The 23,595-nt window shown below is 37.9% G+C and overlaps 1 long non-coding RNA gene across 1 annotated transcript in view; it reads right to left on the bottom strand.

Moving 5' to 3' along the window:
• The window catches only part of LOC103880913, a 29,712-nt gene extending 11,157 nt beyond the window's left edge, over positions 1 to 18,555 (bottom strand). The window contains exon 1 of the long non-coding RNA XR_002520230.1: positions 17,554 to 18,555. This is a non-coding gene — a long non-coding RNA (uncharacterized LOC103880913). The remainder of the gene's footprint in view (positions 1 to 17,553) is intronic.
• Between the last annotated feature and the right edge of the window lie 5,040 nt (positions 18,556 to 23,595).

Below are 23,595 nucleotides of genomic sequence, written 5' to 3'. Positions count from 1 at the left end.
AAAGGGAAATTACAGATGACTCAGAAAAACTATAAATGGAAAAAAGAAACTCTTAAATTTAAAAAATTTCCTATATGTATAATTGCTTACGTTGTAATATACTATTATTGGAAAAATGTTTTTAATACTTTTGAGTGCCACTAATAGTTGAGATCTCTATTTTAAGTAAATAAAAATATATACTCTGTATTTTTACTCTAAAACCTCAATCTTGGGATCTTTAAATTTTCGTTTTATTGCTAAATTAAGAAGCTAATTTATTTTACCAGAAACATTTATTCTTGCTGTATAATTTCATTTGTGATTATTTGAAATGCAAAGTTGAGTCTTTTGTTAATAGTAGAACATTGACACATTTTCTCATTGTTCCTTGACTATCCTTTTTCAGTAATATATAACATAAGAATATTATGTGTGATTTCCATTGCTTTATTTCTATTTAGCTCTTTGCCTTTGAGGTCGCACTGATCTTGTATTGTTGTGTTTTTTCATCTCCATTCATAGTATATCTATTGGTAAGAGATTTGGTGCTTGACCTTCATTTTGTTGCAGTATCACTTTGTAAAATTTCCTCTTAATTCTGTTTTTTGTATGCCTTCTACAACCCTGTTCATCTCATCGGAATTTTCCTTTCTGTGTCGTTTAGTTCATGTACCTTCTGATGTATTCTAAACTGCCTTGCATTGTTCTTATTACCTTAATACTGTCTCCGTCTGTTTAAATGTTTGCCACTAATCCTAACACTCTCACAAGAGAGAACAAGTTGTGAACTTTAATTATTTTCCTTAATAAATCCTTTTCTCTCTATTCAAACACTGTTTACTCATTTGTCATATCCACTTTCCTGCGGTTCCTAAGGTGATAATTGAGTAATTAAAAAATTAATTTTAATACTTCACTTTAAGAATATTGATATTCGCTTAAGGGAATTTCCTTAACTAGCTTTATCACCATTTCTGAAATTAGCAAATTCAAGTTCTTTTAGGGTTACTGAGGAAATATAGCTTGTTGTCTATGCCCTGAAATGATTAATCTAATGATATCACATGTGAAGCAACAACAAAGAAGATAATAAATAATCAAGTGCTAAATTTTGTAGTATTAACATAAGCGTTATGTTAAAAATTTAGAGAAGGTAGGGAACAAGAAGGAAAGAGTGGTATTAAGGAACTCATGGAAAGAGTAGAACTTACTTGCTATCATTTTAATGTTTGTATCCTCCTTAAATTTCTATGTTGAAATCCTAACCCCTAAGGTGATTACATTAGGAAGCAGGGAGACTCTTGGAAAATGCCCAGACCATGAAGGTGAAATTCTCATGAATACAATGAATTTCTTTATAAAGAGGCTCCAGAGGGCTTCCTTATCTCTTTCACCATGTTTCTACACAGCAAGAAAGTGCCCTTTTTAAACGAGAAAGTTGGGTCTCACTAGAAACCAAATGTGCAGGCACCTTGATCTTGGACTTCCTGGCCTTTACAACTACGAGAAATAAATTTCTGTTATACAAAGCTATCCAATTTACAGCGTTTTATTATAGCAGCTAGCAATCTAAATGGACAAAGTCTTTAAATCACTTGAAAATAGAAATAAAACATGTATAATTTATTTGTTTTTCATAGTTACCTATATTTTCTTATAAATAAATGCTTTGCCCCATAAATCCTACTTCCATAGTATTAATTTTATGTCTTTTAACATATAAATAAATAATAGATGAATAATAAACTTGTATTTAAGAATATGTTATAGTAAAAATAATTAAGAAAGAATTAAGCAAATTTCATTGTCATTTTCCAGCATTCCCTAAGCATTTGATGTGATGTTAATATTCCTTGTCTTAGACTACATAAAACAATAACATAAATTTTAGATGTCTTGATAATTAGGTTCCCATTTTTAAAAGTTTGAATATCTGAATAGTGATTGGAGAGAAGGGAAGAAATCAGTGAACTTACAGAGAAAAGAGAGGAAACTAGTGAGCTCATAGAATTCAGGGCAAACATAAGACCAAGGGGAGAAGAAAATAGAATGTGCCTGAAGAAAGGTGTAGCAAACAACTTAATTAAACCCAGAAGCATATATGGGGAGTAAAAAACAACAACAAAAAATAAAACAGGCAAACAAATAACATGAAAGTACTTGAAACGATGAAAATTTTAGCATCAGGAGAAAAAAAAAAATCATCTCATAAGTAGTAAATGTGGTCATTATTATTTTTACCAAGGGGCCACTAACAGTTTTTAGAAGGTGAAATAACTTGATCAAAGTACTATTAAATGCCATAAAGCTGATCATGGTACATATTGGAGAAAATAAACCAATAGACTGGGAGATCATTAAACAAGCATGACACAGGCCCAGGTCTGAAATCCTGGTGAGCCTTGTCTAAGATACAGAGTAGTCAGTTTAGAGAAGGAAGGATAGAAAACAGACATTTCAAGAAGAAGCTTAATAAAACTCTAAGACTACTTGCAATTCTATCAACATAGGTTTTTATTTGAAATTGCAAAATGAAATTATCGCTGATTAATTAGTCAAGAGTTAATTAAACTGCTTCTGTGTAGCTCACAGGATCATTTACAAACCTGGAAGTAGACTCAATCCAAAGCTTCCAGGAGCAATATCTAAAAAAATGGTGTTTGAAGAAATCATTGCTATTGGTGTTACTCTGCGAGCACTGGAGAACAGAGCTTGCTATGTTGCCTTTCTCCAGCAAAATGAGTACATTACAGTATTTTATTTCATAATGTGGATTTCCAAATTAAGGTTTCACGTGGACAAGTCTGACTGGCAAAGTCTTCCTCACATGCTTATAGGTTATTTGTAAAATAGACTGGGGAGGTGAGATGAGATTCATAAAGGTTGATCAAACATAGCAAGAATACTCAGAACAAGCTGTTCTTAGTATCTTCTTCTAGAGATAGTGAAGTATATCGTTTTGAACCAAACTTCTTACTGAGAACAACTAGAAAATATGGAGAAGATTCAACAAAAGTTATTGTCTGAGGGTCAGTTTACAGGGTTAGAACCTGAGCAGAAGTTTGACATATGTCGAAAGAAAAATCGGCCAGGCTTGGTGGCTCAGGCCTCTAATCCCAATACTTAGATCATCAGACATCAGGAGTTTGAGACCAGCCTGGCCAATTTGGTGAAACCCTATCTCTACCAAAAAATACAAAAATTCGTTGGGCATGGTAGTGTGCATCTGTAATCCCAGTTACTCAGGAGGCTGAGATGGGAGAATCGCTTGAACCTAGGAGGCAGAGGTTGCAGTGAGCTGAGATCGTATCACAGCACTCTAGTATGGGTGACAGAGTGTGACTCTATCTCAAAATGAATAAATAAATAAATAAAAAGAAAAAGGAAAGAAAAGGAAAATCAAAATTTGATATCTTCCTAAAAGGAAGAGACGATTACATTCTACAGAGCCTTAAATTACCTTTGTAACTTTCAATCTACAGTATCTTCTGTTCATTGAAGTACACAGAAATATAAGTTAAAAACTAGATAAACTTTCAATAAAAATTAAGAGGAAACTTATATAATAGGAGAGGACCAGGAGTAGGGCAAGATATTTAAGTTATCTGAGACAGTATTTAAAATTAAATGTTCAAATAATTAAATAGCAAGATAGAGAATTGGGGGAAAAATGGAAACACTAGAAATATTAAACAAAATCTAGAAATAAAAAGTACAGTAGCTGAAATTAAAACAGGTTAAATGGCTTCAGTAGCAGATTAGATATAGTATAAAATACGTAAAAACAAAATAGCAGAAGCATAATGAAACAAAGAAATATAGAACAAATAAAATAGTATATGCAGCATATGGGTGAAAATATTTAACACATATGCAAATGGAATCCTAGAAGGGAGGACTAGAAGAGAAGCAGTCAATATTTAAAGAAAAGACTGAGAATTATTATTTTTTTAACTAAATTGTTTTTTAAAATGTATGTGGGTACATAGGTGTGTATATTTATGGTGTACATGAGATGATTTGATACAGACAAGCAATGTGAAATAAACATATATGGAGAGTGAAGTATCCATACCCCCAAGCATATGCCCTTTGAGTTACAAACAATCCAATTACACTCTTTATTTTGGAATGTACAATTAAGCTATTATTGATTATATTCACCCTATTGTGCCATCAAATAGCAGGTCTTACTCGTTCTTTCTAGCTTTTTTTTTTTTTTTTTTTTGGTACCCTTTAACCATCCCCTCTTCCCCTCCAATCCCCTACTACTTTTCCAGCCTCTGGTAACTGTTCTACTCTCTATTAATATGTACATGAGTTCAATTGTTTTGATTTTTATATCCCACAATTGAGTGAGAACATGTGTTTGTCTTTCTGTGCCTGGTTTACTTCACTTAATATCTCCAGTTCCTTCCCTGTTGTGGCAAATGGCTGGATCTCATTCTTTTTTATGACTAAATAGTACTCCATTGTGTGTACATGTACTACATTCTCTTGATTCATTCATCTGTTGATGGACACGTATGCTGCTTTCAAATCTTGGCTATTGTAAATAGTGCTGCAGCAAACAGCAGTGCACTTATCTCTTTGATATACTGATTTCCTTTATTTGGGGTATATACTCAGCAGTGGGATTGCTGAATCATATGGGAGCTTAATTTTTAGTGTTTTGAGGAACCTCCAAACTGTTCTCCCTAGTGGTTATACTAATTTATATTTCCATCAACAATGTACGGGGATTCCATTTTCTCCCACATCCTTGCCTGCATTTGCTATTGTCTGTCTTTTGGATATAAGCCAGTTTTAGCAAGGGTGAGGTTGTTTGATTGTGTTTGTGTTTCATTGTGTTTGATTTGCATTTCTCAGATGATCCAGTGATGTTGAGCACCTTTTCATATGCCTCTTTGCTATTTGTATGTCTTATTTTGAGAAATGTCAATTCAAATCTTTTGCCCATTTGTTAATTGTATAATTAGATTTTTTTACTCTAGAGTTGTTTGAGCTCCTTATATATTCTGGATTAATCCCTTGTCAGATATGTAGTTTGCAAATATCTTTTCCCATTCTGTGCATTGTCTCTTCAGTTTGTTGATTGTATCCTTTGCTACACAGTTGTTTTTTAACTTGATGTGATCCCCTTTGACCATTCGTGTTTTGGTTGCCTGTGCTTGTTGGGAATTGCTCAAGAAGTCCTTGCCCAGACCAATGTGCTAGCGAGTTTCTTCAATGTTTTCTTGCAGAAGTTTCACAGTTTGAGGTCTCAGATTTAAGTCTTTAATCCATTTTGATTTGATTTTTGTAGATAATGAGGGACTGGGGTCTAGTGTCATTCTTTTGTATACGGCTATCAGTTTTTTCAGCACCATTTATTGAAGAGCCTGTCTTTTCCCTAGTTTACGTTTTTGGCACCTTTGGCAAAAACGAGTTCACCGTAAGTGTGTAGATTTGTTTCTAGATTCTCTGTTCTGTTCCAGAATGTGATTCTGCGAGGAGGTGCTAGCCAGGCTTCCTGAGTCGAGTAGGGGCTTAGAAACTGTGAAACTTCTTGCATCAGGATTTCTTTCGGTCCTGGATAAATAATATTAAAGATACATGCTTCAAATATTCTTAACACTGGGATTTGTGCATGTGTTTTCTTTCTCAAAAAAGCTATAAACAGAGAAAATTTTGCTGTAAGCTTCCCTGGGTCCTCTCCCTCTCTCTCCCTTCCCCCTCCCCTGAAACGAAAGAATGTTAAATGACCGTTTTTCTGTGACCAGCGGACTTTATCTATGCTCCCGATTCCAATTCCTTATAAACATACTTTGTGAAGTCCTGTAAGATCCTGTCTCCTTTGCCATGTCGCTGGAAAGTCATAAAGTATATAAAACCTAAGTTGTAATTCCAGTTTTCCTCAAAATCTAAGACATGTCACAAAATAATTTACTGCCTTTGTTTCTTGCTCTAGCAACATCTTCCCGCCCCACGTATTTCCCGCCTTAAAGAGTTTAATAGGCAATGACCCAAACCAACAGTGGCTACCTGCTCAGGACCCCTTCCACGCTGTAGAAGCTTTGTACTGTCACTCTGCTCATTAAGCCCACAGCTTTTTTTTCTCTTAGTCCCTATCTCCATCACTTGCCCCATGCAGCTGCCACACCAATTCTTTGGCATGGCTAAGGCAAGAACCTTTAGCGTTACAACTTGGCAAGCCAGCCAGGAGATCCAGGAAAGGCATCTAGATCGTCACACGGTGAGTAAAATTGGACCTCTTTCACTTGCTATTCTGTCCTGTCCTTCCTTAGAATTAACAGGCTAAATACCAGGCCCTTGACGACCATTTAAAGGCGATTAGCATGGCCGCCTGAGGCTGTCTGGAAAAGGGCTAACAACCCCTGACCCTTCCGGGTTAGGAGCATTAGTTAGCCTGGACCCAGTTCTAACTCTTTCGCGTTCCACCGCAGTACCGAGGTACACTCCGAAGTGATCAGCGGACGTCTTAGTCTCCTGGAGATCCTGGTGGAGACCATGGCCCCATTGGAGGCTCCCCCTGCAGGGGCTGCTGAGCGTTAAGACAGCCACATATTCTGACCCCTGCCTCCTAGGTCCTAATGTCCGCCAGTTAGACTTCTTTTCTCATCTGATAAGCAAGATTCTTCCCGCTAGGCACGATCAAGATTCCCTATTCAGAACTCGTGAATTCTAGAGGTGGCAAGCAGAAAGAAGATCCCTGTTCATGGTGCCCTCCAAGGTTTAGGCAAGTGTGGCCATTTGATGGCTATTTTGAAGGGTCAGTTCCCCACCATAGTGTATGGTCCCCCACAGCAGGACAATTTAAAGACAGTTCTGTTATTTTCATGTGGATAGTAGAAGCCTTAAGGCATTTCCTCCACTGCTCCCCAGACAGACTTTTCCCTTCCTTGGGCCCTCTCAAGTATAATCTGTGGTGCATGGGTACAGCTCGTAGCGCCGTTAAATTGTTATTTCAATCATTCAATCATTAGTATTGGAAGGAAGAAAATATAGTCAGTCAGGACACAGGATACTAGTACTGCCTTGAGAGAGGGGCTTACTCCCTTAAAGGCAAGGGAGGACAAAAGGCTAGACTATAGCAGCTGTTCTCTCAGCTCTGGCCTAGAGGACATCCACCACCCCCTTTAAGCTTACTATACCTCCTGTCGCTATTTCAGAGATTTCTCTTTAAAGGACAGTTTCATGGCCAGACCCACGTAAATTAGGCCTTACCATGCAAGCATCAATGGAGCCCCAGACCGAGGACTTGCCACCCTAGAACAGGTAGGATGCATTAGTTATGGGATCACAGTAAATCCAATAGTCCTTGTGCCCCATTTAGTGGTCAGTAGGCACATGGCAGGGGCAAGGGAAGTTTCCATCCTGCCAGTAAGCATGGTTAAATCCGGTATATGGAGAGCTCAGGAAAAGCGGCCATGAGCTTTGAGCACAATTAGACCTGAGCCTTAGAGGTTGCCCTAGGGAAAAACGAGTCCCAGGACGAACCAGGGAGCGAGTATCCCTGCGTTTAAAATTCCAGATAAGCACCACACCTTCAAAACCGGACACTTCTTTAAAGATGTATCCTGAATAACTGGGACAAATTCGACCCTGAAACCTTAAAAAAAAAAAAAAAAAAGCGACTAATTTTCTTCGGTACCACTGCCTGGCCACAGTATTCCTTACAAAATAGAGAACCTTGCCCTCTAAGGGAAGTATTCATTATAACCCCCTTCTACAACTAGATCTTTTCTGTAAACAGAAAGGTAAATAAAGTCCCTAATGTACAGGCTTTCTTTACCCTTCGTAACAATACTGCCCTGTGCCAAGCCTGCAGGCTTTGCCCACATGACAGAGGACCACGACTGCCTCCACACTCAGGGCCTCTCCCCTCAGCCCCACTCTCCTCCCCTACTGACTCTCCTCCATCCAGCCCCACCAAAGTGTTAAAGGCACGACGGAAAGAGAACATAAACTCTGCAAGTCAGGCACCCAAATTATGTTCCTTACGAGCAGTAGGAGGAGAATTTAAGCCCATTCACGTGCATGCTCCCTTCTCTCTCTCAGATTTGAAACAAATAAAGACAGATTTAAAGAAATTCTCAGATGATCCTGTTAACTACATAGATGTCCTGCAAGGCTTAAGGCAGTCCTTTAATCTAACATAGAGAGATATCATGTTACTTTGTGATCAGACCTTAAGTCCTACTAAAAAAGCAGCTTTAGCAGCAGTCCAGCAATTTAAAGATCTGTAGTACCTTAGTCAGGTAAACAATCGAATGGCCCTAGAAGAAAAGGAAAAAATTCCCCAGAGGGCAACAGGCAGTCCCCACTGTAGACCCTCATTAGGATACTGACTCAGATCATAGAGATTAGAGCCGCAGGCATTTGCTAACTTGCATTTTAGAAAGGTTGAGAAAGACTAAGGAAAAGCCTATGAACTACTCAATGCTATCCACAATTATGCAAGGAAAAAAAGAAAACCCCTCCACTTTTCTAGAAAGGCTAAAGGAGGCCCTAAGAAAGTACACCTCCCTAATTCCAGATTCTGTAAAAGGCCAACTTATTTTAAATAATAAATTTATCACCCAATCAGCAGGTGACATTAGGAGAAAAGTCTGCTTTAAGCCCAGAACAAAATTTGGAGACATTATTAAACCTGGCAACCTTGGTGTTCTATGACACGGACCAAGAAGAACAGGCCAAAAAGGGAAAGTGAGATAAGAGAAAGGCTGCAACCTTAGTTACGGCCCTCAGACACACACACCTTGGTGGCTCAGAGGGAACCAAGAGAGGAGCAGGCCAGCTGCCTAGTAAGACTTGTCATCAGTGTGATTTGCAAGGCCACTTTAAGAAAGATCGTCCAACCGGAAACAAACCGACCCTCGCCCACGTCCAATGTGCCAAGACAATCACTAGAAGGCTCACTGACCCAAAAGGCAAAGGCCCTCAGACAAAGGCCCTCTAGGCCAGAAGCACCCAACCAGATGATTCAGCAACAGGACTAAAGGTGCCCAAGGCAAGTGCCAGCTCACGCCATCATCCTCACAGAGACCCAGGTAATTGGAACATTAAAGGCCAAGAAGTAGACTTCCCTGAAACACTAGCACCGCCTTCTCAGTTTTAATCTCCTGCCCCAAACGACTGTCCTCAAAGTCCGTTACTATCCGAGGAACCTTAAGACAGCCTGTACCCAGGTAGTTCTCTTGCTTCCCCAGCTGCAATGAAGAGACTTTGCTTTTCACATGCCTTTCTTATCATGCCCGAAAGTCCCACACCCTTATTAAGAAAGAACATATTAGCCAAAGCGGAGGCTATTGAACAAACTACCCATTTGTTGTCCGCTACTCAAAAAAAGAATCAACTCTGAAGTCTAGGCCTTAAAAGGACAATTTAGAAAGGCAAAGAATGCCCATCCAGTTCAAATCAGGCAAAAAGACCCCAGCACTTTTCCTTATCAAAGGTAATATCCCCTAAGGCCTGAAGCTCACAAAGGATTACAATATATTGTTAGACATTTAAAAGCTCAAGGTTTAGTTAAAAAAAAAAAATGTAGCAGTCCTTGCAACACCCCAATCCTAAGAATACAAACAGTGAATAGTCAGTAGAGACTAGTGCAAGACCTCAGAATCATCAAAGAAGCAGTAATTCCTTTATATCCTGCTGTACCCAACCTCTATACACTGGTCTCTCAGACACCAAGAAAAGCAAAATAGTTAATGGTTCTAGACCTCAAAGATGCCTTCTCCTGCTTTCCCCTGCACTCTAACTCCCAGTTCATGTTGCTATTTCATTAACCAGTCAGAGGTCATTACTAAAAAGGTCAAAGAAATAAGAAAACGGATAGAAAGTTAAAAAAAGGAGCTTAAACACTCAAGACCCTAGAATATGTTAAACCAATAGATACCTTGGCTCCTCCCCTTTCTAGGCCCTGTGACAACCATCCTACTATTACTCGCCTATGGCCTTGGATTTTTAACCTCCTTGTCAAATTTGTTTCCTCCAAGATTGAGGCCATCCAGATATAAATAGTCTCACAAATGGAAACTCAAAAGGGCTCAACTCATGGCTTCTACGGAGGACCTCTGAATTGACCCGTTGGTCCTTCACTAGCCTAGAAAGCTCCCCTCTGAAAGACACCACAGCTGAAAGGCCCCTTCTTCGCCCCTAACCTGCAGGAAGTAGCCAGAAGGACTGCCGCCCAGTTCCCAACAGCAGTTAAGGTGCTCTGTTTAGAAGCGGGACTGAGAGGAGGTGCTAGCTGGGCTCCCTGGGTCGAGGAGGGGCTCAGAAAGCTGTGAAACTCACTCATCTCCTGCATCAGGACTTCCTTCGGTCCTGGAGGAATATTATTGAAGATACATGATTAAAATATTCCTAACACCAGGATTTGTGCATGTGTTTTCTTCCCCAAGGAAGCTATAAACAGCGAATATTTTGCTCTAAGCATCCCTGTGTCCTCTCTCCCTCTCTCCCTTCCCTCTCCCCTGAAACTAAAAACAATGTTAATTGCCCATTTCTCTGTGACCAGCAGACCGTATCTACGCTCCCTATTCCAATTCCTTGTAAACATACTTTGTAAAGTCCTGTAAGATACTGTCTCCTTTGCCACGCTGCTGCAAAGTCGTAAAGTAAATAAAGCCTAAGTTGCAATTTTGGCTACCCGCTCAGGACCCGTTCCACGCTGTAGAAGCTTTGTACTGTCACGTTGCTCAATAAAGCCTACAGATTTTTTTTCTCTTAGTCCATGTCTCCATCACTCGCCACCGGCAGCCACCACACCAATTCTTTGGGGTGGCTAATGCAAGAACATTTACCATTACAATTCTTCGAATTTTGTTCTTTTTGCTTAGGATATCTTTGATTATTCTGGGTCTTTTGAGGTTCCATATACTAAATTTGGAACTAATTTAGTTCCAAATACTAAAATGTATTATTTTTCTATTTTTCTAAAGAGTGACATTGATATTTTGATAGACATTGCATCAAATCCCAAAGATTACTTTGGGTATTATGAACATTTTAACAATGTTAATTCTTCCAACCGTGAGTATAAAATATTTTTCCATTTTTAGTTCCCTCTTCAATTTCCCTTGTTAGTGTTTTATACTTTCCATTATAGAGCTCTTTCACTTCTTTGGTCAATTCCTAGCTATTTAGTTTTATGTGTGGCTATTGTAAATGAGATTACTTTTTCATTTCTTTTTCACGTTGTTCACTGTTAACATATATAAATGGTACTGATTTTTGTATGCCGATTTTGCATCCATAAACTTTACTGAATTTGTCTATCAATCCTTACAGTTTTTCTTGTGGAGTATTTAGGTTTTTCTAAATGTAAGATCATATCATCTGCAAGCAAGGATAATTTGACTTTTTTCTTTCCAATTTGGATGCCCTTTATTTCCTTCTCTTGTCTGATTGTTCTAGCTAGGACTTCCAGTAGTGTGTCGAGTAATATTGATGGCAGTGGGCATCCTTGTCATGTTCCAGATCTTAGAGGAAAGGCTTTGAGTTTTTCCCCATTCAGTATGGTACTACTGGTGGGTCTGCCATTTATGGCTCTCACTATGTTGAGGCATGTTCCTTCTATCCCCAATTTCTTGAGGGTATTTTTCATGAAGTTATGTTGAATTTTATCAAATACTTTTTCATCATCAATTAAAATGATCATATGGTTTTTATCCTTTATTCTGTTGTTACAGTGTATAGTTGATTTTGAGCTTTGCTTTTGCTTTTCTAGGTATTTTAGATGCATCACATGGTTTTTATCCTTCATTCTGTTGATATGATGTATCATGTTGATTGATTTGTGCATGTGTAATCACCCTTGCATCCCAGGGATAAATCTCACTTGGTCATGATGGATGCTCTTTCTAATACATTGTTTAATTTTGTTTGTTAGTACTTTGTTGGGGATTTCTGCATCAATATTCATCAGTGTTATTGCACTGCAGATTTATTTTATTCATGTGTCTTTGTCTGGTTTTAGTATCAGCGTAATACAGGCCTCATAAAATGAGTTTGGAAGTGTTCTCTCTATTTTTTGGAATAGTTTGAACGTATTAGTATTAGATATTTTTTAAACGTTTAGTAGAATTTAGCAATGAAGCCATCAGGTCCTGGGCTTTTCTTTACTGGAAGACTTTTCATCATGGCTTTGATCACATTACTTGTTACTGGTCTGTTCAGATTTTGGATTTTTTTTTTTCCTGATTCAGTCTTGGTAGATTGTATATATCTAGGAATTTATCTATTTCTTCTAGATTTTCCAATTTTTTGGCATATAGTTGCTCACAGTAGCCCATAATGATCCTTGAATTTCTGCAGTAACATTTGTAATGTCTCCTTTTTCCTTTCTGATTTTGTTTATTTGGATCTTCTCACTTTTTTTCTTAGTCTGGCTAAAAGTTTGTCACTTTTGTTTAACTTTTCAAAAACCAACTTTTTGTTTCATTAATCTTTTGTATTTTCTTTTCATGTAAATTTCATTTCTTTCACCTCTGATCTTTATTATTTCTTTTCTTCTGCTAATTTTGAGCTTGGTTTGTTCTTGCTTTTCTATATCTTTTAGATGCATCATTCCATTGTTTATTTGAAATTTTTCCTCCTTTTATAGGTAAGCTCTTATACATATAAATTTTCCTCTTATTACTGTTTTTGCTGTATCTCATACATTTTGGTGTGTTATGTTTCCATTATCATTTTTCAATTTACTTCTTAATATTTTCATTGACCCACTGGATATTCAGGAGCATATTGTTTGATTTTCATGTATTCGTATATTATCCTAAATTCCTCTTTTAATGATTTCTAGTTTTGTTCCATTGTGCTCAGAGAAGATGCTGGATATTACTTCATTTCTTTTAATGTCTTAAGACTTATTTTGTGACCCAACATATAGTCTTCCTTGAGAATAATCTACATGCTGAGAAAAATAATGTGTATTCTGCAACTGTTGGATACATGTTCTGTAAATACCTATTAGATCTGTTTGGTCTATACTGCAGATGAAGTCTAACATTTCTTTGTTGATTCTTTCTGGAAGATCTGTCCAGTGGTGAAAGTGGGGTGCTGAAGTCTCCAGCTATTATTGCATTGGGACCTATCTCTCTCTTTAGCTCTAATAATATTTCCTTTATATATCTGTGTGCTCCTGTCTTGGGTGCATATATATTTAAAATTGTTATATCTTTTTGCTGAATTGATACTTTACCAGTATATAGTGACCTTCTTCATCTCTTCTTGTTGTTTTTGTCTTGTACTCTATTTTGTCTAAATATAGTGATTCCTGATCTTTTTTGGTTTTCATTGGCATGGAATATCTTTTTCAATCCCTTCATTTTCAATCTATGTGTGTCTTTACAAGTGAAGTGTATTTCTTGTGGGCAACAAATCAATGAGTCTTGTTATTTTACCCATTCAGCCAGTCTATGTCTCTTGCTTGGAGAATCTAGTCCACTTACAATCAGTTATTAATGATAAGTAAAAGAGCTTACTCTTGCCATTTTGTTATTTGCTTTCTGGTTGTTTTGTGGTCTTCTCTTCCTTCTTTTTCTCTCTATCGAAGTACTCCCTTTAGCATTTCTTGTAGGACTGGTCTGGTATTGATGAAATCCCTCAGTTTGTCTGGGAATCAATTGTTTGTCTGGTAATCAATTGTTTGTCTGGGAAATCCTTTATTTCTCCTTCATATTTGAAAGATATGTTCACTGGATATACTATTCCAGGGTAAAAGTTTATTTCCTTCAGCACTTTAAATGTGTCATGCCACTCTCTCCTGGCCTGTAAGGTTTCCGCTGAAAAGTCTGCTGCCAGACACGTTGCAGCTCCATTATATGTTATTTGTTTCTTTTCTCTTGCTGCTTTTAGGGTCCTTTCTTTATCCTTCATCTTTGAGATTTTGATTATTAAATCCTTTGAGGTAGTCTTCTTGGGGTGAAATCTGCTTATTGTTCTATAACCTTCTTGTACTTGGATATTGATATCCTTCTCTAGGCTTGGGAAGTTCTTTTTTTATCTTTTTGAATAAACTTTCTAAATCTATCTCTTTCTCTACCTATTCTTTAAGGGCGATAACTCTTAGATATGCCCATTTGAGGCTACTTTCTAAATCCTGTAGGCAAATTTAATTACTTTTTAGTCTTTTTCTTTTGTCTCCACTGACTGTGTGTTCTCAAATAGCCTGTCTTCAAGCTCAAGCTCACTCATTCTTTCTTTTGCTTGATCCATTCTGCAATTAAAGGACTCTGATACATTCTACAGCATGCCAATTTTCTTTTCAGCTCCAGAATTTCTGTTTATTTTTGAAAATTTATTTCCATATCTTTGTTAAGTTTGTCTTATAGAATTCTGAATTCCTTCTTTGTGTTATCTTGAATTTCCTTGAGTTTCCTCAATGCAGCTATTTTGAATTATCTGCCAGAAAGGTCACATATCTCTGTTTCTCCAGATTGGTCCCTGGTGTCTTATTTATTTCATTTGTTGCTGTTATTTTTTCATCAATGGTGTTGATGTTAGTATATGTTCTTCAGTGTCTGAGCATTGAAGAGTTAGGTGTTTATTGTAGTCTTCTCTGTATGATCTTATTTGTAGCCATCCTTCTTTTGAAGGCTTTTCAGATATTTGAAATGACTTAGGTGTTGTGATCTAAGCTATTTCTGCTTTAGAGGGCACCCAAAGCCCGGTAATGCTGTGGTTCTTGCAGACTCATAGAGGTACCTTCTTGATGGTCATGGACAAGACCCAGGAGAATTCTCTGGATTACCAGGAAGAGACTCTTGTTCACTTCTCTTACTTGCTCCCAAGCATTCAGTCTCTGTCTCTGTTCTAAGCCACCTAAAGCTGGGGATGGAGTGACACAAGAACCCCTGTGGTCACCACTACTATTACTGCACTGGATCAGATCTGAAGCCAGTACAGCCCTGGGTCTCACCCAAGGCCTGCTGTAACCACTCCCTGGCTACTGCCCATGTTTGCTCAAGGCCCTGGGGTTCTAAAATCAGCCCAAGGTGGCAAAGCCAACCAAGTCAATGTTCTTCCCTTTAAGACAGTGAGGTCCCCCCGGGCCCCAGGTTGGCCCAGAATTGTTGTTCAGGAGTCGGGGACTATAGTCAAAAACCTTAGAAGCCTGCCTGGTGTTCTATTGTACTGCGACTGAACTGACACTCAAACCAGAAGATGCAGTTCTTCCTACTCTTCTCTCCCCTTTCCAAAGGCAAAGGAGACTTACCCCATATCCACTGCCATCCCTGGCCATGAGGAGTACTGTCAGACTATATCTACGTTCCCTTAAGGCCCAAAGCCTCTCTTATGTCAGGTTGTAGTGAATGTTGCCTGGCCTGGGACTCATCATTCAGGGTACTGGGCTTCCCTCTGGCCCACAGCAGGTGCAGAAATGCCATCCAATTATCAAGTCTTGAAATTGAGAACCCCAAGAGTCTGCTTGGTGTGGCACCCTCCTGTGGCAGTGTTGGTACCCAAAGTGCAATACAAAGTCCCTTTTAGTTTTCCATCTGCTCTTCTCAAGCAGAAGGAATTTTGCCTATAGTCATCATGGCTGGAAATGTTCTGACTCTTATCTGAAGCCAGAAAGTCTCAGAAGCTCACCAAAACCCTTCATGTAGTACCTGGGTATCACTGATGGTTATTTAGGGCCCAAGGGCTATTCAGGTTAGCAGGTCATAAATGCTAGCAAGACTGGGTCCATTCCTTCAAGGCAATGGGTTTCCTTCTGGCCCCGAGTGTCTCTAAAAATGTTGTCTGGGAGCTAGAGAGACTGAGAATTTTCTGAAATTGTCTAATGAATAGTTTTTAAAAGCTGATTTGATACCTAAAGTAGTATAAAAGAAACCAACTACCAATACAGGATATTATATCCTTTAACATAGCTTTCTGTCCCCCCCACCTTTCTTTTTTTCTTTTTTTTTTTTTTTGAGACTGAGTCCTACTCAGTCACCCAGGTTGGAGTGCAGTGGTTCTATCTCAGCTCACTACAACCTCTGCTGCCTGGGATCAAGCGATTCCCCTGCCTCAGCCTCCCAAGTAGCTGAGATTACAGGCCATCATGCAAAGCTAATTTTTTTTTTTTTTTTGTATTTTTAGTAGAAATGAGGTTTCACCATCTTGGCCAGGCTGTTCTTGAACTCCTGACCTCGTGGTCCACCTGCCTTGGCATCCCAAAGTGCTAACATTACAGGCATGAGCCACTGCACCAGGCCTAAAATAGCTTTCATAAGTTTAGATAGTAAATATACTTAAAGAAAATAAGTTCAAAATATGAGAGAATTTTTCACCAGCTGATAGACACTAAGGAATACTAAATGAAGTCCCTAGGCAAAAGGAAAATTATTGTATACAAAAAACAAAATTTGTAGAAACAAATGAAAAGCAACTGAAAAGGTAAATAGAAGAGTAAATACAAATTGATATTAACTGACTATTAAGCCCTAAAAGATAATATTAATATTTCATGTTGTTTAAAATCTATAGAATAAGAAACCTCCAAACTATTTTCAAGAGTGGTACTTTTAAGAGTACCACTTTGTTTCGTCCATTAGTGTATAAGCGATACTGTGATACTGGTTCTCTGCATCGTAGTCAACATTTGATGTTATCCCTGTTTTCTACTTTTGTCATTCTGATAGGTATTCAGTAGTATCTCATTGTGGTTTACATTTTATTTCCCTAATGGTAACTGTTATTAAATATCTTTTCATGTGTATTTTTGTTGCCACTTTCATAACTTCTCCACTAATATGTCTGTTTCTGTAATTTGTTGTTTTCTAATTGGCTTATTTATTGTTGAGTTTTCATAATGCTTTAATAAATTACAAGTCCTTTGCCAATTATGTGATTTTTGCATATTTTTGCCTAGTCTGTACCTTGTTGTTCTATCATCTTCGCAAGGGTTTTGCAGAAGAAAATTTTTAATTTAGATAGGGTTTAACTTAGATAAGGTCCAAATCCCCACCCCCCTCCTTTTTTTTTTTAGATGGAGTCTTGCTCTGTCACACAGGCTGGAGTGCAGTGGTGCAATCTCAGCTCACTGCAAGCTCTGCCTCCCAGGTTCATGCTCTCCTGCCTCAGCCTCCCGAGTAGCTAAGACTATAAGTGCCTGCCACCATGCCCGGCTAATGTTTTTGTATTTTTAGTAGTGACGATATTTCACCATGTTAGCCAGGATGGTTGATCTCCTGACCTCATGATTTGCCCGCTTCAGCCTCCCAAAGTGTTGGAATTACAGGCATAAGCCACCATGCCTGACCTAATTTTCTTTTAAGAATCATTCTTTTGGTGTTAAGTTCAAGATTTCTTCACTAAGTCTTAGTTCCCAAAGATTTTCTTTAGAGTTTTCCTAAAAAGACATGTACTTTAACATTTTTAAATTTAAGTCTATGATGAATTTTCAGTTAATTTTTGTATAGCGTGTGAGGTTGAAGTTAGGGCTCTTTTACAACTTACCATATGACATAGCAGTTGCATTTTTGCAACGCTTGGCATTATTTCAGTCAGCTTAGGCTGCCATAACAAAATATCAGGGACTTGGTGACTTAATCAAAAGGATTTATTTCTTACTGTTCTGAGGATTGTGAAGTCTACAATCAAGATGCCAGCCACTTCAGATCCCTGGTGGGGCTCTCTTCCTGGTTTACGGGTGACCAGCTTCTTCACATGGCACATGTACCTTCACATGGAACAGAGAGAGAAAGCAAGTGTTTTGTTGTCTGTTCTTATAAGAGAACTGATTCTATCATGAGGTATCCATTCTCATGGTATGATCTAAACATGATTATGTCTCACAGGTGCCCCCTCCTAATATGAACTTTGAGAGGACACAAATATTCAGTCCATAATAAGTATTTTTTTCCAGGAAAATGAAAACTTACGTTAACTGGAAAACTCACATACAAACGTTCATTGTAGTTTTATTATAAAAGCACCATACTGGAAACAATTCAAATGTCCTTCAGTGGGTGAATGATTAACCAACTCTGCTACATCCATACTACAGAATACTAGTAATAGAAAGGAAAGGACTATTAATATATAAAATGACCTGATAAATCTCAAAGGCTTTGCACCAAGTGACAAAAGTCCATTTTAAAAAGTTACATACTGTGTAATTCCATTTATATAACATTCTTGAACTGACAAAATTATAGAGATGCTGAGAAAATTAGTGGTTGCCAGGAACTAAGGACCAAGGGATAGAGGCAAAGATTGATGTGGCTATCAAAAATAATCCTTGTGAAGATTGTACAGTGCTCTATCTTAACTCAGGCAGTTACATAGATTATACATGTAACAAATTTGTGTAGAACTAAATATGCATATTCATACAAGTCAATTTGAGAAAATACTAATAAAGTTGGTGTACTATACCAATGTCAGTTTTCTAATAGTAATATTTTACTATTGCTATGTTAGATGTTAGCACTGGGATAAACTGTGTAACGAGTACAGGAATCCTCCATGTATTATTTCTCAAAGTTGTGTGTAAATCAATAATTATTTCAAGATGAAATAATACACACACAGAATAAAAATACAGAAAAATATAGAAATAAAATATAGAAAGACAGTAATTTAAAAAGAGAAAAGCAAACCAAGTGGAAAGATAGAAATGAAAGCAAAGTTTACAATAGTGATTGATCAAAAAATAACAACAACCAGAGCATAGCAGAAAGAATCAAAATTAGTAAAAGTTGCTTCTCTGATACGCAATGGATTTATAAAATTTTGTTAAGACTGATCAAGAATTTTAAAAACTACAAAGTCAATATTAGGAATTAAAAACAGGAACATTACTACATATAGTCTAAATGTTAATAATATAATAAGAGACATAATGAGCAACTTGATGCCACACATTAGTGAAGAAGCATTCTTAGAAAAACTCAACTTACTTAAAATGACACAAGAAGATAATTAAAGAATCTGAATAGTCTTGGATCTAAGAGGAAATTGAAATGTCTAATAAAAAGCGTTTTAACAGGTAAAATGTTATGAGCAACTGGCGTCACTGATAAATTTGACTAATTATAACATAAAACATAGATGGAGGGAAAAGATGGCTATGACTAGACACAGACAGGAAGTACTGCTCCAAAAAGAGAGAGCAAAAATTAGAATAAACCAATATAATTTGAATAGATCTTCAGAGAGAAATTGGCAAGAGGGGATGGAGACACAGCACGGACACTGAGGCTGAAGAGGGAGGAAGCCGGGAACCCTCCATGGGGTACCCAAACACTAGGGCTAGTTCCAAGGTCCAAATTCGTAAGGAAGGGGTGAATGAATGAACTGTGGGGCTTCCCATTCTTGCCAAGGATTTCTGGGAATCTAGCTAGACGTGACTGCATAACACCAATGGACATTTGATCTGGCTGGAGGATCTTCCAGGAGAGCAGGCGAAGATAAGGCTTCAATTGGTGTGGAGCCAGGGGCCTTTGAATCCAGAGGCACCATCCCCCAGGGCTCCTCATTTCCCTCTAAGAAACTCTAGCCCCAACTAATCGCTAGGCCAAGAGGAAGTGGGCCTAGTTCCTCCATGAGACTGAAGCACATTTGTTCTGCAGGCCCTCCTGCTCAGCGTTCTCTCCCAGGGTCCCTGTATGCCTCCCATCAGGAATGTGTGGACAAGGCAGCCTCTGCTGCCCAGCTTGGGTGAACTCTTCTAGCTGAATACATTTTTGGTGGCCTGGAAAAATTTCAGATCCCACAGTTAACCTGGAACCTAACCCTGAGAGTCTAGATGGTAGAACTGCATGCCAGTCCTGGTGCCCCAGGGGTGCAGTGAGCAGGTCAGGAATGCTGAGCCAAGATCTGCAGCCATCACTCAAGCAGAGGATGCGACCACATTCTCAGAGTTCTGAGAGGAGTGAGATGCATAGGTCTGTTAGCTGGCACAGGAGTGGGGCATGCGTCCCTCCATACGGATGGTCTGGAAAGGATATGACCTATCTCTCTGCTGCAGCCTCAGCCTGAGGGAACCCTGTGGCCTTGAACACCTACCAAAAGGATTGTGGGAACATTGCTAGTGATTGGAGGGACCTCACACAAAGTGCAGGAGTAGATCTGTGAGGGGGTCACCTCTCTCTCCTCTGAACTTTCAGAACACAACTGCAAACATGAGGAAATACAAAGAAGCCATGTAGGTGAGTAAGAGCATATCAACCACCCATTACTCCTAAGTGCCATCTACTGGATTGCAGCCTAAGGTTCAACACTAAAAATATTTTGCTTATATAGCCCCCTGCGAAAACAAGGACAATAATTCAATCACAAATAAAAACCTTGTACAGAGCCTTGGCCAGCTGAAAACATCCAGAAGTGACTTTAACTGACTTTACTCAACTTACACTCCAGTTAAAGAAATAACACCCTTCCCAGGTGAGACAGAATAACCTCAAGAACTCTGGAAATTAAAAAACTCAGAGTGTCTTCTTACTTCCGAACAAGTTCACTAGGTCCCCAGCAATGATTCTTAAGCAGTCAGAAATAATGAAAATGACAGGCATAGAATTCTGTTTGGAATCTGGATGTAAAAGAAGTATATCAATATTCAGGAGAAGGTTGAAACGCAATCCAAGAAATCCAGTAAAATAATACAAGAGCTGAATGATGAAATAGCCATTTTAAGAAGAATCAAACTAAGGGTGCAATGGTTCATGCTTGTAATCCCAGTACTTTAAGAGACTGAGGTCAAAGGATCACCTGAGCCCAAGAGTTTGAGACCTTCCTGGGAAATATCGTGAGACTCCCTCTCTACAGAAAATTTTGTAAAAGCTAGATGGGTGTAGCGGCTTATGCCTGTAGTTCCAGCTACTCAGGAGACTAAGGTGAGTGAATCACTTGAGCCCAGGAAGTTGAGGCTATAGTGAGCTATTGTCATGCCACAGCATACTAGCCTGGGCAACAGAGAGAGAGATCCTGTATCAAACAAACAAGAACAAAACTGAACTTCTAGAGCCAAGATATCTACTATAAGCATTTCATTATACAATTGGAGGTATTAACAGCACAATATGCCAAACTGAGGAAAGAATCTCAGAGCTTAAAGACTAGACCTTCAGATAATATTAGACAATAATAAAGAAAACAGAATTTTAAAATGAAACAGAATATCTGAAAAATATGGGATCATGTACAGGAATCAAGTGTAGGACTCATTGACATCCCTCAGAGAGGAGAGAGAATAAGCAGCTTGAAAAACATATTTGAGAACATCATCCAGGAAAGTTTCCTTAATCTCACTAGAGAGGTGACATGCAAATTCAAGAAATACAGAGGACCCCAACTAGATATTATACAAGACAACCATCCCCAAGACATCAGATTAGCCAGGGTCAATGCAAAATAAATAATCTTAAAGGCAGCTAAAGAGAAGACGAGTCAGGTCATCTATAGAGTGATGTCTATCAGGATAGAAGCAGACCTCTCAGCAGAAACTTTACCTCTAATGTCTAGTAAGACATTAAAGGCCTATTTTCAGTGTTCTTAAAAAAAAGAAATTCGAACCAAGAATTTCATTTTCTGTGAAACCAAGCTTCATAACTGAAGGATAAATAAAATCCTTCTTAGACAAGCAAACATGGAGGAAATTCATTGCAACTAGACCAGTTTTACCTAACACCTCTGCCTAGGATCTCTCCTTTAAGAAGTCCTTAAGGGAATGCTAAACATGGAATCAAAAGAGTAACATCTGCAACCACAAAAACACTCACGCACATACCCCACAGACACTATAAAGCAACTGCACGAGCCTCCATAACAATGAGCTAAAAACACAATCAAAATCTCATATATCAATACTAACTCTGGATTTAAACAGGCTAAATACCCCACTAACAAGACAGAGTGACAAACCTGATAAAAAGAGAAGACCCAGCAACCATTTGATGTCTTCAAGAGACCCATCTCACATGTAACACCATCCACAGGCTCAAAGTAAAGTGATAGAGAAAGATTTACCACACCAACAGAAAGGAAAAAGTAGCAGCAGTCACTTTTCTTATATCAGATAAAACAAACTTTAAACCAGTAACAATTAAGATGAACAAAGAAGGACATTATATAATGATAAAGGATACAATCCAACATGAAGACTTAACTATCCTAAATATATATGCATCCAACAATGGAGCACCCAGATTCATAAAACAAGTTCATCTTGACCAGAAAAGACTTAAACAATCACACAATATACTGGGAGACTTCAGCACTCCACCTACAGTGTTAGACAAATCAGTGAGGCAAATGACTAACAAAAAACTTTTAAATTTGACACTTACCCAATTGGACTTGATAGACATCTACAGATCACTTCATCCAACAATCACAGAATATACATTCTTCTCATCTGCACACAGAACATATTCTAATATCAACCACATGCTCAGTCATAAAGCAAGTCTCAATAAATTCAAATACATTGAAATTATACCAGGCACACTCTTGGACCACAGTTCAATGAAAACAGAAATCGATATCAAGAATATTTATCAAACTACTCAAAATCATGGAAATTAAACAACTTTCTCCTGAAAAACTTTTGGGTGAACATTGAAATTGAGCAGAAATCAGAAAATTCTTTGAAATGAATAAAAATAGGAATACAACTTAACAAAATTTTGGGGATGCAGTTAAAGCAGTGTTAAGAGGAAAGTTTATAGCACTAAACACCTTCACCAAAAAGTTAGAAAGATCTCAAATTAACAATCTAACTTTGCACCTAAATGAACTAGGAAAAAAAAAAAAAACAAAGCTAGCAGAAGAAAAGAAATAACAAAAATTAGAGATGATGTGAATGAATTTGAGATGCAAAAATACATACACAAGATCAATGAAACCAAGAAACATACTTTCTTCAAAAGGATAAACTAGATTAATATACTGCTAGCTAGATTAACAAAGAAAAAAAAGAAGATCCATTAAATACAATCAGAAATGGCAAAAGATGGCATTACAACTGATCCTACAGAAATACAGAAGTTCCTCAGAGACTACTCTGAACAACTCGGTGCACAAAAATTCAAGAATCTAGAGGGAATGGATGAATTCCTGGAAACACACAATATCCCAAGATTGGATAAGGATGACATTGAAACACTGAATATGCCAATATCAAGTTCTGAAATTGAATCAGCCATTAAAAATCACATTAACCAAAAAAGGACCTGGACTATTTGGATTCACAGATGAATTCTACCTGACATACAAAGAAGACATGGTACCAATTCTACTGAAACTACTCCAAAAAATTGAGAAAGAATGGTTCCTACTCAACTCATTTTTTGAAGCCAACATCATCCTGACAACAAAGTCTGGCAGAGACACAATAAGAAAAGAAAACTTCAGGCCTATATCCCCAATGAACATAGACACAAAAATCCTCCACAAAATATTGGCAAACCAAATCCAGCAGCACATCAAAAACTTAATAAAGCATCATCAAATAGGCTTTATTCCTGGGATGCAAGGCAAGTTCAACATACACAAATCAATAAATGTGACTCCCCACATGAAGAGAATTAAAAGCAAAAATCATATGGTCATCTCAATAGACATAGAAAAACCTTTTGATAAAATCCACCATCCATTTATGATTATAAAAAA

Source organism: Papio anubis, chromosome 2, assembly GCF_008728515.1.
Source record: "Papio anubis isolate 15944 chromosome 2, Panubis1.0, whole genome shotgun sequence".
Lineage (NCBI taxonomy): Eukaryota > Metazoa > Chordata > Mammalia > Primates > Cercopithecidae > Papio > Papio anubis.
Note: the sequence above shows the minus strand (reverse complement) of the source record. Positions and strands in the feature narration are given on the sequence as shown.